Source organism: Rhinopithecus roxellana, chromosome 7, assembly GCF_007565055.1.
Source record: "Rhinopithecus roxellana isolate Shanxi Qingling chromosome 7, ASM756505v1, whole genome shotgun sequence".
NCBI lineage: Eukaryota > Metazoa > Chordata > Mammalia > Primates > Cercopithecidae > Rhinopithecus > Rhinopithecus roxellana.
In genome coordinates, this window is record NC_044555.1 from 27,361,649 (window position 1) to 27,376,981 (window position 15,333).

At 45.5% G+C, this 15,333-nt stretch overlaps 1 protein-coding gene and 1 non-coding gene across 2 annotated transcripts in view; both read right to left on the reverse strand.

Moving 5' to 3' along the window:
- Nucleotides 1–15,333, reverse strand: part of ZNF157 (zinc finger protein 157) — a 58,241-nt gene that overhangs the window by 15,257 nt on the left and 27,651 nt on the right. The gene's annotated exons all lie outside the window — the stretch shown is intronic.
- LOC115898910 lies at nucleotides 10,116–10,244 on the reverse strand. The gene has a single exon (XR_004058561.1). It is a non-coding gene; the product is annotated as a small nucleolar RNA SNORA11 (small nucleolar RNA).

A 15,333-nucleotide genomic window follows, 5' to 3' on the forward strand; every position in this document is an offset into this window, starting at 1 on the left:
TTTTTATTTCCTACCTTCATGATCTTATGCTCCACTGGTGTAGGGGTCTTTGTTCCAAAAGGAGGAAAGCTTTCACCAAGACACACAACAGTGATTTCATTGAACTGGAAGCTAAGACTGTCACACGGCCACTTGAGGCTTCTCATGCCTCTGAGGTAACAGGAAAAGAAGGGAGTTGCTGTATTGGCTGGAGCATCTGATCCTAACTACCAAGATTAAATTGACTTGCAGCAGGGCATGATGGCTCACGCCTGTAGTCCCAGCACTTCGGAAGGCCAAGACAGGCAGATCACTTGAGGTCAGGAGTTCTAAGCTACCCTGGCCAACATGGTGAAACTCCGTCCTTACTAAAAATACAAAAATTAGCCAGGCGTGGTGGCAAGCACCTGCAGTCCCAGCTACTTGGAAGGCTGAGGCAGGAGAATCGCTTGAACCCAGGAGGCGGAGGTTGCAGTGAGCCGAGATCGCGCTGCTGCACTCCAGCCTGGGTGACAGCAAGACTCCATCTCAAAAAAAAAAAAAAAAAAAAAAAAAGTAGGCAGGCATGGTGGCACATGCCTGTAATCCCAGCTACTTGGGAGGCTGAAGCAGGAGAATCATTTAAACCTGGGAGGCAGAGGTTGCAGTTAGCCAAGATCGCATCACTGCACTTCAGCCTGGGCAACAGAGTGAGACTCCATCTCAAAAAAAAAGAAAAGAAAGAAAAGAAAGAAAGAAGAAAGAAAGAAAGAAGAAAGAAAGAAAGAAGAGAAAGAAAGAAAGAAAGAAGAAAGAAAAGAAGAAAGAAAGAAAAGAAAGAGAAAGAAGGAAAGGAAGGAAAGGAATGCCAAAGTAAGGACAAGTACTTACAAAGGCCGTGCCACCGCCTTGCACGGACACGGACACAGGCAATGAACCAGTGCCTGACCCATGAAAGGCACAGTATGAAACCGGCAGGAAATGCCGGCAAGGCAAGGAACGACCAGCAGGAAAGAAGCCCGTCCCGCCAGCCCGACAAACTAAAAACCAGCCCGAACGAAAGAAGAAAGAACGAAGAAATAAGAAAAAGACATGTTTTGCTATTTAAACAAGAGATAAGAGAGTTGGCTGCTCCAGAGGATCCCCCTTAAAGCACACTACAATGCCCTGTGATTAAAGTCCATTGAAAACTACAACAACCTAATTCAGGCAGGACTAACAGTAGCCGGCTGATATAATTTGGCTGTGTCCCCACCCAAATCTCAGAAATTATGTCTGTATATAAATATATAATTTTTTTTTTTTTTTGAGATGGAGTTTCACTCTTGTTGCCCAGGTTGGAGTGCAATGGCACGATCTCGGCTCACTGCAACCTCCGCCTCCTGGGTTCAAGCAATCCTCCTGTCTCAGCCTCCTGAGTAGCTGGGATTACAGGCATGCACCACCACATGCAGCTAATTTTTTGTCTTTTCAGTAGAGATGGGGTTTCACCATGTTGGTTGAAGTGGGTAGAAATCAGTGACAAATAGAGAGAAACAGAAAGAATAGGCCAGACGTGATGGCTCACATCTGTAATCCCAGCACCATGGTCAGACTGGTTTGGAACTCCTGACCTCAGATGATCTGCCTGCCTTGGCCTCCCAAAATGCTGGGATTACAGGCATAAGCTACCGCACCCGGCAAATATATAATTTTTTTTAGAGGCAAGGTCTTGCTATGTCACCCAGGCTGGACTGGATCCTCTTCCCTCAGTCGCCTAAGTAGCTGGGACTACAGGCATGTACCACTGCCCCTGGCTACAGGACTGTAATTTTTATGAGTATTTCTTCCTTATTTTGTTAGGCATATGTGTGTAGATATATAACTATATATGCATGTACATCACAAGTATTTGTTTTGTTCCCTCTCTTATCCTCTTATCATCTAACATAAAATCTATTAATAATTAACTTTGTAGTATGATATTTATTTTTTGAGACAAGGTCTCGCTTTCTCACCCAGGCTGGAGTGCAGTGGCTCAATCACAGCTCACTGCAGCCTCGACCTCCAAAGGCCCAGGCGGTCCTCCCACCTCAGCCTCCTGAGTAGCTGGGACCACAGGCACACACCACCACACCTGTCTAATTTTTGCATTTTTTATAGAGATGGGTTTTCACCATGTTGCCCAGGCTGGTCTCAAACTCCTGACCTCAAGTGACCCTCCCACCTCGGCCTCCCAAAGTGCTAGGATTATAGGCGTGAGCCACCACTCCTGGACCACAATATTTATTTAAGTTACAGGACATGAGGGGAAAGTGTGAGCATCGCCCACTGACTTTGTCTCCTCTTCTGAGGAAAAGAAGGTGTTTTTAGTTGTATATTTGACAATTGCATCATGTTAGACAGAAGTATGAGCTTGTTATATTTATTTAGAGATTAAGTATGATTTAAAGAGATGTGTATAGGTGCCAAGATAATGAGGGGTGGACTGCAATAATCAATTTGATGTGTCGATTGGACTGGATATATGCCCCAGTTATTCAATCAAATACTAATCTAAGTGTTGCTGTGAAGATATTTTGTAGATGTGATTAACATCTACAATTAAGCCAGGCATGGTGACACACACCTGTAGCCCCAGCTATTCAGGACACTGAGGCAGGAGGATAGCTTGAGCTCAGGAGTTCAAAACCAGCCTGGGCAACATAGCAAGATGCCCATCTCTTGAATAAAAAAATCTAGCCAGGAGCAGTGGCTCATGCCTATATTCCCAACACTTTGAGAGGCTGAGACAGGAGGATTTCTTGAGCCCAGGAGTTTGAGCAATGCCTCGGAAACATGGCGATGCCTCCACCCCTGTAACCCCAGCATTTTGGGAGGCCAAGGTGGACGGATAGGTTGAGCCCAGGAGTTCAAGACCAACCTGGGCAACATGGTGAGACCCCGTCTCTACAAACAAAAATACAAAAAGTTAGCTGGACATGGTGGTGTGCGTCTGTAGTCCCAGCTACTTGGGAGGCTGAGGTAGGAGGATCACTTGAGCCTGGGAAGTCAAGGCTGCATTGAGCTGAGATCACACCACTGTACTCCATTCAGCCTGAGCAATAGAATGAGATCTTTCCAAAAAAAAAAAAGAAAAGAAAAGAAAACAAAACAAAACAAAAACACTGCTGAGGAGGGCTCAGAAGGAAGGAAGTAACACAACTAAGAAAGCTTCTATCATCTTACAAAATACAAACATCATCCTGCACAAAATGTTGGAAATATGAATGTTAAAATTGCTTCTAGTTTGACTCAGAAGGAAATGAGGAACGTGATATTGGAAACTAGATGAAAACCCATCCTTGTTATATAATGGCAAAAAACTTAACTGAATTTTATTCTGGAAATACCCAGAGGTACTTTCCATACAAATACTTCGGTATTTATTTAGCTGAGAGATTTTTGAGCAATGTGTTTGAAGGGGCGGCCTGGTTTTTTCTTACAGCTTACAGAAAAAAGTAAGACATAAGAGATACATTGAGTAAGAAACTGCTAAGCAAAAAGGAACCAGCACTTGATGATTTGGGAGATTCTCAGCCTATCCAGATTGTAATAGATGCTAAAATTAGAAAATTCATTGTTGGCCAGGTAGAGTGGCTCATGCCTATAATCCCAGCACTGTAGGAGGCCAAGGTGGGAGGATCACTTGAGCTCAAGAGTTCAAGACCAGCCTTGGCAACAAAGTGAGACCCCATCTCTACAAAAAATAACAGAATTAGCCAAGTGCCTGATTGGGGTTGGAACTTTGAGCCCCACACTCAACCTCCTGAGAGGGGAGAGTGGCTGAAGGTTGACTCGATCACCAGTGGTCAATGGTTTAATCAATCATGCCTAGGTAATGAAGCCTCCATAAAAAACAAAAGGGGTGCAGTGGCTCACGCCTGTAATCCCAGCACTTTGGAAGGCCAAGGCAGGCGGATCACGAGGTCAGGAGATTGACACCATCCTGGCTAACATGGTGAAACCCTGTCTCTACTAAAAATACAAAAAATTAGCTGGGCGTGGTGGCACACACTGTAGTCCCAGCTACTTGGGAGGCTGAAGCAGGAGAATCACTCGAATCCGGGAGGCGGAGGTTGCAGTGAGTCAAGATCTCGCCGTTGCACTCCAGCCTGGACGACAGAGCAAGACTTTGTCTCAAAAAAAAAAAAAAGGAGGGGGGATGCTGGGGGTGGTAGCTCACGCCTGTAGTCCCAGCTACTCAGGAGGCTGAGACAGGAGGGTAGCTGGGCTGGAGCCCAGGAAGTTGAGGCTGCAGTGAACTGTGATCATGCCACTGCACTACAACCTGGATGACAGAGTGAGACCTTGTCTCAAAAAGAAAAAAAAGAAAATTCACTGTTGGGAAAGCATGCTCTTTTCCTGGAAAGATTAGATATGTGACTCAAGGATCTGATGACCCATTTCAGCAGAATCAGGAATAGAGATGGGATTATCCAAGAAAGCTCTGTGGATGGCCTTCTTGTCTAATAGGAACACACACAGGAGAGTGACAAGGCTTTTGAGAATGTTATAGCAGTGCAAACACTGCCAGCTTAAACAGAAAGAAACAGAGAAAAGACAAAATGACAGAAGGCTGTCAGACTTCCAAAATTTTACAGGCAGGAAATGGGCTAATCGAACTATCTGGTTATAAATATGTGCTACCTTCAAGAAAAAGGAAGAATGACTCCAAGGGCAGAACCACAGGTGCAGAGGCATGGGTGAGGCAGAGGCCAAGAGAGCAAAGCAACAGGAGATTTTTTTTTTTTTTTTTTTTTTTGGAGACAGAGTCTTGCTCTGTCCCCCAGGCTGGAGTGCAGTGGCAGGATCTCAGCTCACTGCAACCTCCGCCTCCCGGGTCAAAGCGATTCTCCTGCCTCAGCCTCCTGAGTAGCTGGGATTACAGGGGTGCGCCAGCCATGCCTGGCTAATTTTTGTATTTTTATTTTTATTTTTTTTTATTTTTATTTTTTTTTTTTTTTGAGACGGAGTCTTGCTCTGCCACCGAGGCTGGAGTGCAGTGGCCGGATCTCAGCTCACTGCAAGCTCCGCCTCCCGGGTTTACGCCATTCTCCTGCCTCAGCCTCCCGAGTAGCTGGGACTACAGGCGCCCGCCTCGTCGCCCGGCTAGTTTTTTGTATTTTTAAGTAGAGACGGGGTTTCACCGTATTAGCCAGGATGGTCTCGATCTCCTGACCTCGTGATCCGCCCGTCTCGGCCTCCCAAAGTGCTGGGATTACAGGCTTGAGCCACCGCGCCCGGCCTTTGTATTTTTAGTAGAGACAGGGTTTCACCATGTTGGCCAGGCTGGTCTCGAACCCCTGACCTCAGGTGATCCACCTGCCTCAGCCTCCCAAAGTGCTAGGATTACAGGCGTGAGCCACCATGCCGGCCTCAACAGGAGATTCTTTTCAGGCCTTAATCTAACGATATTTTCCCTACTGGGTTTCAAACTTGATTGGGATCAGTGAACTCTTTATGACTTCCAATTTCTGCCTTTTGGAATGGGAATATTTATCCTATGCCTATCCCACCATTGCAGTTTTGGAAACAGGTAACTTGTTTTCCAGTTTCACAGATCCACAGGCAGAAACTGATGCCGTAATGGGTTGACTTTGGGGCATGTTGGGATGGGATGAATGTATTTTGCATGTGGGATGGACATAAATTTGGAGGCTAGAGGACAAACTATAGTGTTGAATGGTGTGCTACCCCAAAAGATATATCCACATCCTAACACCCCGGCATGGTGAATGTTATCTAGGTGTTATCTGGAAAAAGGATCTCTGCAGATGTAGTTAAGGATCTGAGTTGAGATCATTCTGGGTTAACTGGGTAGCCCCTAAATGAAACGACAAGTGTCTTTTTCCAGAAGAGGAGAGGGGAATGATGCTATACTTCCAGGGCACCATTCAGGTCGCCATCACAGTGGCCAAGAGTAGCATCACAGTTGTCATAGTGTCATGGCAGCTAATGATAAACAGCCTACACAGATGGCTGCAGGTTAGGAAGATGACAAAGTGACAGAAGCATCCTCAAACAGTTCTGTTGCTATTAAAATCAATACAGGTTCAGGGCCGGGTGCGGTGGCTCATGCCTGTAATCCCAGCACTTTGGGAGGCCGAGGCGGGTGGATCACGATGTCAGGAGATTGAGACCATCCTGGCTAACACGGTGAAACCCCGTCTCTACTAAAAATACAAAAAATTAGCCAGGCATGGTGGCAGGTGCCTGTAGTCCCAGCTACTCGGGAGGCTGAGGCAGGAGAACAGCATGAACCTGGGAGGTGGAGCTTGCAGTGAGCCGAGATCCCACCACTGCATTCCAGCCTGGGTAACAGAGCACTCCCTCTCAAAAAAAAAAAAAAAAAAAAAAAAAAAAATCAATACAGTTTCAGTATTCCCAATCCAAACATCCAAAATCTTGGCCAGGTGTGGTGGCTCATGCCTGTAATCCCAGCACTTTGGGAGGACGAGGCGTGTGGATCACCTGAGGTCAGGAGTTCAAGACCAGCCTAGCCAACACAGTGAAACCCAGTCTCTACTAAAAATACAAAATCAGCCGAGTGTGGTGGCACATGCCTATAGTCCCAGCTACTCAGGAGGCTGAGATAGGAGAATTGCTTGAACCCAGGAGGCAGAGGTTGCAGTGAACCGAGATCGTGCCACTGCACTCCAGCCTGGGCGAGACAGAACAAGAGTCTGTCTCAAAAAAAAAAAAAAAAAAAAGCCGGGCGCGGTGGCTCAAGCCTGTAATCCCAGCACTTTGGGAGGCTGAGACAGGCGGATCACAAGGTCAGGAGATCGAGACCATCCTGGCTAACATGGTGAAACCCCGTCTCTACTAAAAAATACAAAAAACTAGCCGGGCAAGGTGGCGGGCGCCTGTAGTCCCAGCTACTCTGGAGGCTGAGGCAGGAGAATGGCGTGAACACGGGAGGCGGAGCTTGCAGTGAGCTGAGATCCGGCCACTGCACTCCAGCCCAGGCGACAGAGCAAGACTCCGTCTCAAAAAAAAAAAAAAAAAAAAATCCAAAATCAGAAATGCTCCAAAATACAAAACCTTTTGAGCACCAACATGATGCTCAAAGGAAATGCTCATTAAAGCATTTTGGATTTGGATTTTCAGATTAGGGATCCCGAACCAGTGAATATAACTCAAACGTTCCAAAATAAGAAAAAAAAAAATCCGAAACACTTCTGGTCCCGAGTATTTCAGACAAGAGAGTAAACCAAAAGATGCACTAACTAAAAATTGAAACATGAGTTGCAAATGGGAGCCAGTCAGAAAGTTTAGTAACTGTTTCATCCCTCATTTGAAACCAGTAACACTTCGAAAAACTTTCAGTGCAGAAACGTTGAGTTTTGTGATACACCACCTACCTCTCCTGACACAAAGTCATATATATTAAACAAGAGGAAACAGATCAGGGCATGTCATTGACTCAAAGGGAGCTTAGAGGAAGGTCAAATCAAAGACCTACCAAGAACCTCACTGTCAGAGTGAACAGACTAAGACTAACCAAAATACTTGAAAAGGTAAGTGGAAGAACAAAGAGATCAAAGGGGAAATTGAGAAGGAAAACTGAAAGAGAAATGCTGGATATCAAAAGAAACAAGAACAATCGACAAAAAGAATGTAAGAACAAAGAAACGGGAAAGGCAGAATATAGGGCAGCTGAAAGACATATGAAACAGACAACCACATGGAATCACGCAGGGTGCTGCTCATTTCACAAAGACCAGAAAAAGAGAGAGAGAGACAGAGACAGAGACAGAAGCTGCCAAAGCTGCTGTTCTGCTAAAAACAGGCAGAAATGGAATTCAAGAGGAAAGTTTTTTTTTCTTTTGAGACGGAGTTTCGCTCTTGTTGCCCAGGCTAGAGTGCAATGGCAGGATCTCAGCTCACTGCAACCTCCTCCTCCCAGGTTCTAGCTATTCTCCTGCCTCAGACTCCCGAGCACCTGGGATTACAGGCATGTGCCACCACGCCCGGCTAATTTTGTATTTTTAGTAGAGACGGGGTTTCTCCATGTTGGTGAGGCTGGTCTCGAACTCCCGACCTCAGGTGATCCGCCCGCCTCGGCCTTCCAAAGTGCTGGGATTACAGGCGTGAACCACTGTCCCTGGCCCAAGAGGAAATCTTATGCAAGAGAAAGAAGCACTACTGCGGTCATTCAATTCTGTCTTTTTGGTGGTTCTCCCTTCACAAATCAGTTTCCCTTTGGAAGCTCCTTAAGAAGCAGCACAGCAGTTTGAGGCACAGATAGGAAGACTGACTATATCCAAGGTATGCTCTTCCCATGGGGACACTGGGTCCCTGTTGGGAACAATACTTCATCCATTCCTAGTCATCTGGATATTGACTAGCACTTCCTTATTTAGTAATGCTCCTCCCACACAGACTTATTCGAGAACAAAATCATCAGAAAACTCAAATTGTGCATCATCTACCAACTCAGAAAAAAATAGAACCAGCCAGAAGAAGAGTGTTGGAAAAGCATGAAGACATTAAAAAGGAAGGTAAGATAGACTGAAGATTCAAGAGGATGGTAAAGATGAAAACACATGGAATGCAAATTCTACTCAGATGTATTGAGACAAGTATAGTACAGTATGCAATAACCACGGCTTCCTTTTATTTTTCTTTGAGACAGGGTCTCCCTCTGTCGCCCAGGCTGATATGCAGTGGCATGATCTTGTATCACTGCAGCCCCAAACTTCTGGACTCAAGCAATACTCCCACCTTAACCTCCCAAGTAGCTGGTACTACAGGCATGTGCCACTACACTCAACTAATTTTTGTATTTTTAGTAAAGATGGGGTTTCACCAAGTTGACCAGGCTGGTCTCGAACTCCTGACTTCAAGTGATCTGCCCACCTCGGCCTCCCAAAGTGCTGGGATTACAGGCGTGAGCCACTGTGCCCACACTTCATCCTGTAGTTTTTAAAATCTTACTTAAAAACTGAATGATGGCCGGGCGCGGTGGCTCAAGCCTGTAATCCCAGGACTTTGGGAGGCCGAGACGGGTGGATCACGAGGTCAGGAGATTGAGACCATCCTGGCTAACACGGTGAAACCCCGTCTCTACTAAAAAATACAAAAAACTAGCCGGGCGAGGTGGCAGGCGCCTGTGGTCCCAGCTACTTGGGAGGCTGAGGCAGGAGAATGGCGTGAACCCAGGAGGCGGAGCTTGCAGTGAGCTGAGATCCGGCCACTGCACTCCAGCCCGGGCGACAGAGTGAGACTCCGTCTCAAAAAAAAAAAAAAAAACTGAGTGAGACCAAGGAGGGAGGATCACTTAAGCCCAGGAGTTCGAGACCAGCCTGGGAAACATAGAGAGACCTCCTATCTACAAGAAATTAAAAAATTAGCCAGGCACGGTGACGTGCGCCTGTAGTCTCAGCTAGTCGAGAGGCTGAGGTGGGAAGATCTGCTTGAGCCTAGGAGATTGAGGCTGCAGTGAGCTGTGATCAGGCCACTGCACTTCAGCCTGGCCAGCAGAGCAAGACTCTGTCTTGAAAACAAAGTTAGTGGCTCCCAGCTACTTGGAAGGCTGAGGCAGGAGAATCGCTAGAACCCTGGAGTCAGAGGTTGCAGTGAACTGAGACCTGCCATTGCACTCTAGCCTGGGCGACAAAGCAAGACTCTGTCTCAAAAAAAAAGAAAAAAGAAAAAAATTGATGAAAAAATCTTTTCAAAAAGACAAACAGCCACAGAAGACCTGTAATATCACTTATGAAAAGGTTGTAATTGAAAATATTGTTTCTGGCCGGGTGTGGTGGTTCACACCTGTAGTCCCAGCACTTTGGGAGGCTGAGGGGGGATGGATCTCTTGAGGTCAAGAGTTCAAGACCAGCCTGGCCAACATAGTAAATCCCTGTCTCTACTAAAAATACAAAAATTAGCCAGGCATGGTGGTGCACACCTGTAATCCCAGCTACCTGAGAGGCTGAGGCAAGAGAACTGCTTGAACCTGGGAGGTGGAGGTTGCAGTGAGCTGAGATTGCACCGCTGCACTCCAGCCTGGACAAAAGAGCAAGACTCCATCTCAAAAAAAAAAAAAAAAAATAGAAAGAAAGAAAAAGAAAAGAAAATATTGTTTCTATCATCCACATGAAGATTTAACAAAAGATTTCTTTTTTTTTTTTTTCACATGTGGGGCATTTGTTCAGAGAGAGGTCACAAGTTTTGTGCCCCTCATCACAATGACCCCAGATTCCCATTGGGTGTGTTGTAAACAGAGGAAGCATTCTTCAGGCCCCGTGCTCTGAGCACACCCCAGAAGATTTCTTGATACTCAAGTATTAGCAACTGCCGCATGCAGTGGTTCACACCTGTAATCCCACCAACTCAGGAGGCTGAGGCAGGAGGAGTGCTTGAGGCCAGGAGTTCGAGACTAGCCTGGACAACATAGTGAGATTCTGTCTCTACAAAAATAAAAATTAAAAAATTAGCCAGGCATGTTGGTGTGCACCTGTGGTCCCAGCTATTCGGGAGACTCAGGTGGAAGACTCTGACTGAAAAAAAGAAAAAAAAAAAAACATAGCCAGGCACAGTGGCTCAGGCCTAGAATCCCAGCAGTTTGGGAGGCTGAGGCAGGAGGATGACTTGAGCTCAGGAGTTCAGGACCAGCCTGGGCAACACAGACCTCATCTCTACTAAAAATTAAAAAAAATTAGCTGGACGTGATAACAAGCACCTGCAGTCCCTGCTACTCAGGAGGCTTAGGTGGGAGGATCATTTGAGTGCAGTAGTTTGAGGCTGCAATGAGCTATGATTGTGCCACTGCACTCCAACCTGGGAGATGAAGCAAGATGCTGTCTCTAAGAAAATAATAATAATAAGGTAATAAAAAAATTAAGTATCAGGAACTCTCCACTATAAAGGAATTATTGATTTCTCTGTATAAGTATTGTAATTTTTTTTTTTTTTTTTGAGGCAGAGTCTTGCTCTGTCACCCAGGCTGGAGTGCAGTGGCACAATCTCAGCTCACTGCAAACTCTGCCTCCTGGGTTCAGGTGATTCTCCTGCCTCAGCCTTCCAAGTAGCTGGGATTGCACACATGCGCTACCACGCCTGGCTAATTTTGTATTTTTAGTAGAGATGGGGGTTCTACCATGCGCCACCACGCCTGGCTAATTTTTGTATTTTTAGTAGAGATGGGGGTTTTACATTGGCCAGGCTGGTCTCGAACTCCTGAGACCACCTCAGCCTCCCAAAGTGCTGGGATTACAAGTGTGAGCCACCATGCCCGACTGAGGCATTGTAATTCTTGATTGCAGCTCCTGCTCTGCTGTGTCTTCCTAGAATATACAGATTAAGCAAGACTTCAGGACCAGGCATGGTGGCTCACGCCTGTACTCCCAGCACTTTGGGAAGCTGGGGTGGGTGGATCACTTGAGCTCAGGAGTTCAAGACCACCCTGACCAACATGGTGAAATCCCATCTACTAAAAATACACAAATCAGGCTGGGCACGGTGGCTTATGCCTGTAATCCCAGCACTTTGGAAGGTCGAGGTGGGCAGATCACCTGAGGTTGGGAGTTCAAGACTAGCCTGACCAACATGGAGAGACCCCATCTCTACTAAAAATACAAAACTAGCTGGGCATCATGGTGCATGCCTGTAATCCCAGGCTACTCGGGAGGCTGAGGCAGGAGAATCACTTGAATCCGGGAGGCGGAGGTTGCAGTGAGCTGAGATTGCCCCACTTGTTGCCAGCCTGGGCAAGAAGAGCGAAACTCCAACTCAAAAAAAAAAAAAAATTAGCAGGGCATGGTGGTGCACGCCTGTAGTCCCAGTTACTTGGAAGGTTGAGGGACGAAATTGCTTGAACAGAGGTTGCAGTGAGCCAAGATCATGCCACTGCACTCCAGTCTGGGTGACAGAGTGAGACTCCATCTCAAAAAAAAAAAAAAAAAAAAAAAAAAGACTGCAAAGTTTTTTCTTGTTTGGTAAGTTCAGTAGGATTGCTGACACGCATGCCTACTTTCTAAAACTTGTATTGATATTTTCTGCTTTTTTTCTTCCTTTTATTCTAATATTTATTTATACCTAGAAGCATCCTAAAATACACAGGAAACAAAGGCAACAAGTAAATAAATAAAAAATAAATAAAGGGCAGATTGGGAGCCGCGCGGGTGGCTCACGCCTATAATCCCAGCACTCTGGGATTATGGGCGGATCACTTGAGGTCCGGAGTTCAAGACCAGCCTGGCCAACATGGTGAAACTCCATCTCTACTAAAAATACAAAAATTAGCCCGGTGTGATGGTGCACGCCTCTGGTCCCAGCTACTTGGGAGGCTGAGGCAGGAGAATTGCTTGAACCTGGGAGGCAAAGGTTGCAGCAAGCTGAGATCGCACCACTGCACTCCAACCTGGCGACAGAGCAAGACTCCATCTCAAAAAAGAAGTCACATACTGTATAATTTCATTTATATAACAGTCGTGAAATGATAACATTCTAGAGATAGAGAACAGATTAGTGTCGGGGTTAGGAACCTGGAGGGGATAGATGGCACGCACAAGGGTAGCAGGTATGGTTGTGAAATGGCAGCAGGAGACATCCCGGGGTTGTGTCAATGGCCACATCCTTGTTGTGATGTTGTGATGTTGTCCTGGAAGGTGTCACCATTGGAGGAAACTGGATAAAGTGCACATAGGATCTCTCTGTATTATTCCTACAATTGCCTGGGAATCGATACTGATCTCAAAATCAAAGTTTAATTTTTAAAAATGCATAGCTCACCTAGGATGGTTGTGTAACTGCTTTAGACTGTGGCTACGCAGTAGTAACCAGAAAGTGTCGAGAACAAGGTCGGGTAGGAGGGAATCTCCTGGACACAGAAGAGAACAAGTAAGAACATGGTGGTGGGAGCCACGCTGCCTGGGTTCGAATCTTGGCTCTGACTCATGCTTGTGCTGTTCCTCTGGCTAAGTTACTGCCTTCCTCTGAGCCTCAGTCTTGTCATCTGTGAAATTTGGGTGAATTCATATGTGGAATCAAGGCCAGGTGCAGTGGCTCACACCTGTAATCCCAGCACTTTGGGAGACCGAGGCAGGTGGATCACCTGAGATCAGGAGTTTGAAACCATCCAGCAGTAGGATTGCTGACACGCATGCCTACTTTCTAAAACTTGTATTGATATTTTCTTCTTTTTTTCTTCCTTTTATTGGTGAAATCCGTCTCTACTAAAAATACAAAATTTAGCTGGGCGTGGTGGCGTGCACCTGTAATCCCAGCTACTCAGGAGGCTGAAGCAGGAGAACGGCTTGAACCTGAGAAGCGGAGGTTGCAGTGAGCCAAGATCACGCCACCTCACTCCAGCCTAGACAACATGAGAAGACTCTATCTCAAACACACACACACACACACACACACACACACACACACACACACACACGGAATTGCTTAGGGCAGCACCTGATACAGAGCTAGCACTCAAGAGTTTGTTATGAGAAGAATATACATTCGTAAACACTTAAATACTATTATTTAATTAAATCTTCAAAGAGTTATGAAAGGCAAAGAAGGACCCTTCTCAACTGAATAACACTAAAGTGATGACAAGTAAATGCTAAACATAATCCTAAATTGGATCCTGTTGCTATAATGGATGCTATTGGGACATCCAAACACGACTCAGTCCATTAGCCTTAGAACTGCCATCCACAAACCAAGCATCTTTTTGTTGGTCAGTTGAGAGCTAGAGCATTGTCCAATCGATGATAGAACTGACCAACTCCTCCTTCATCAGTCCTGGCGGAAAAGAGTCTACCTGGTTGTGAAAACTGCTAACTCTGCACTCCCCTGGCAGCATATTCTTGTACGAACCATTTCCATGTAATTATGGAACTCCTCTGGGCACTGCACTCCCTATTGGAGCTTTACACTATCACCCAAGACATCATGGATATTTTAGGTTTCAAAATTATTTTATGTCCTTCAATCATAAGGGCACTTTCAATTAATGTCTAATCCAAGCTCAACTGGAAATTCTCTAGTCCAAAGTCCCAGATTACCACTAGGAGGCGCTCTTAGGCTGTTGCCATAAACGCCGGTCTCTGTTCCACAAAGGGCTATTGTACAGATAATCTGTCTGTGCCGGCACCCCAGGTTCTATTCTATACTTCGTAGGCTTGGGCAGTCTTATTGGTTCCCATTTAGCATGTCCAAGTAATACTGCTTGAAGGGTGGATTTACAATACTAGAGAGGGGAAACATTCCACAGTCAGATACAATTTCAATCTCCATAATACATTGAGGTAAAAGAGATGCAACCATTTCAAATAAAGCCTGTTCAAATCTGCAAATTTTCCAAACTTTCACCTTAATCCCATCAACCCTTACATTCCTCCATTGGGATTTCATCAACAGGTTTGAGTGTCACAATACTAGTTAGAGGAAATGTTCCCTGTCAGTCATAACATCCATTCCCATTAAACATTCAGGTAAAACCTGTTTGTTTTTATTTTTTTAAAAAAACTATTTATTTATTTATTTATTTATTTATTTATTTATTTATTTATCTGAGACTGAGTCTCGCTCTGTCGCCTAGACTGGAGTGCAGTGGCGCAATCTCGGCTGACTGCAGCCTCCCCCTCCCAGGCTCAAGCGATTCTCCTGCCTCAGCCTCCCAAGAAGCTGGGACTATGGGCACGTGTCACCACACCAAGCTAATTTTTTTTTTTTTTTTTTAATTTTCAGTAGAAACAGGGTTTCACCATGTTAGGCAGGCTGGTCTCGAACTCCTGACCTCAAGTGATCCACCTGCCTCGGCCTCCCAAAGTGGTGGGATTACAGGGGTGAGCCACCGCACCCAGCCACAAAGTCTGTTTAAACACATTCCAATTTTCACCCAAATGTATACTTTAATCCTATCAACTGTTACATTTCTATATTCTCCCAATCTAGTTGTAGCCCGTGTTACAGCTTCACTAATGGATTTTGGTACCTCCATATATGAGGCTTCCATGTAAAGGAGTCCCAGAAAGTTCTCTTTTCCTCCCATCTTACCCAGAGACTTCTCTTCGCCACCCATTTTATGTGCATAAAGCTTTGGGTCCCCATCCCGGGGTGGAGCCAAAGAACCTTTGCCCTTGGTCTTTTTTATTTTATTTTATTTTATTTTATTTTGTTTCATTTTATTATTATTTTTTTTTTTTCTGAGACAGAGTCTCGCTCTGCCCATAGGCCGGAGTGCAGTGGTGTGATCATGGCTTACTGCAGGCTTGACCTCCCCAGCTCAAGTGATTCTCCTACCTCAGCTTCACAAGCAGCTGGAATTACAGGCGTGCACCACCATGCTCAGCTAATTTTTTTTTTTTTTTTTTGGTAGAGATGGGATTTTGCTATGTTGCCCAGGCT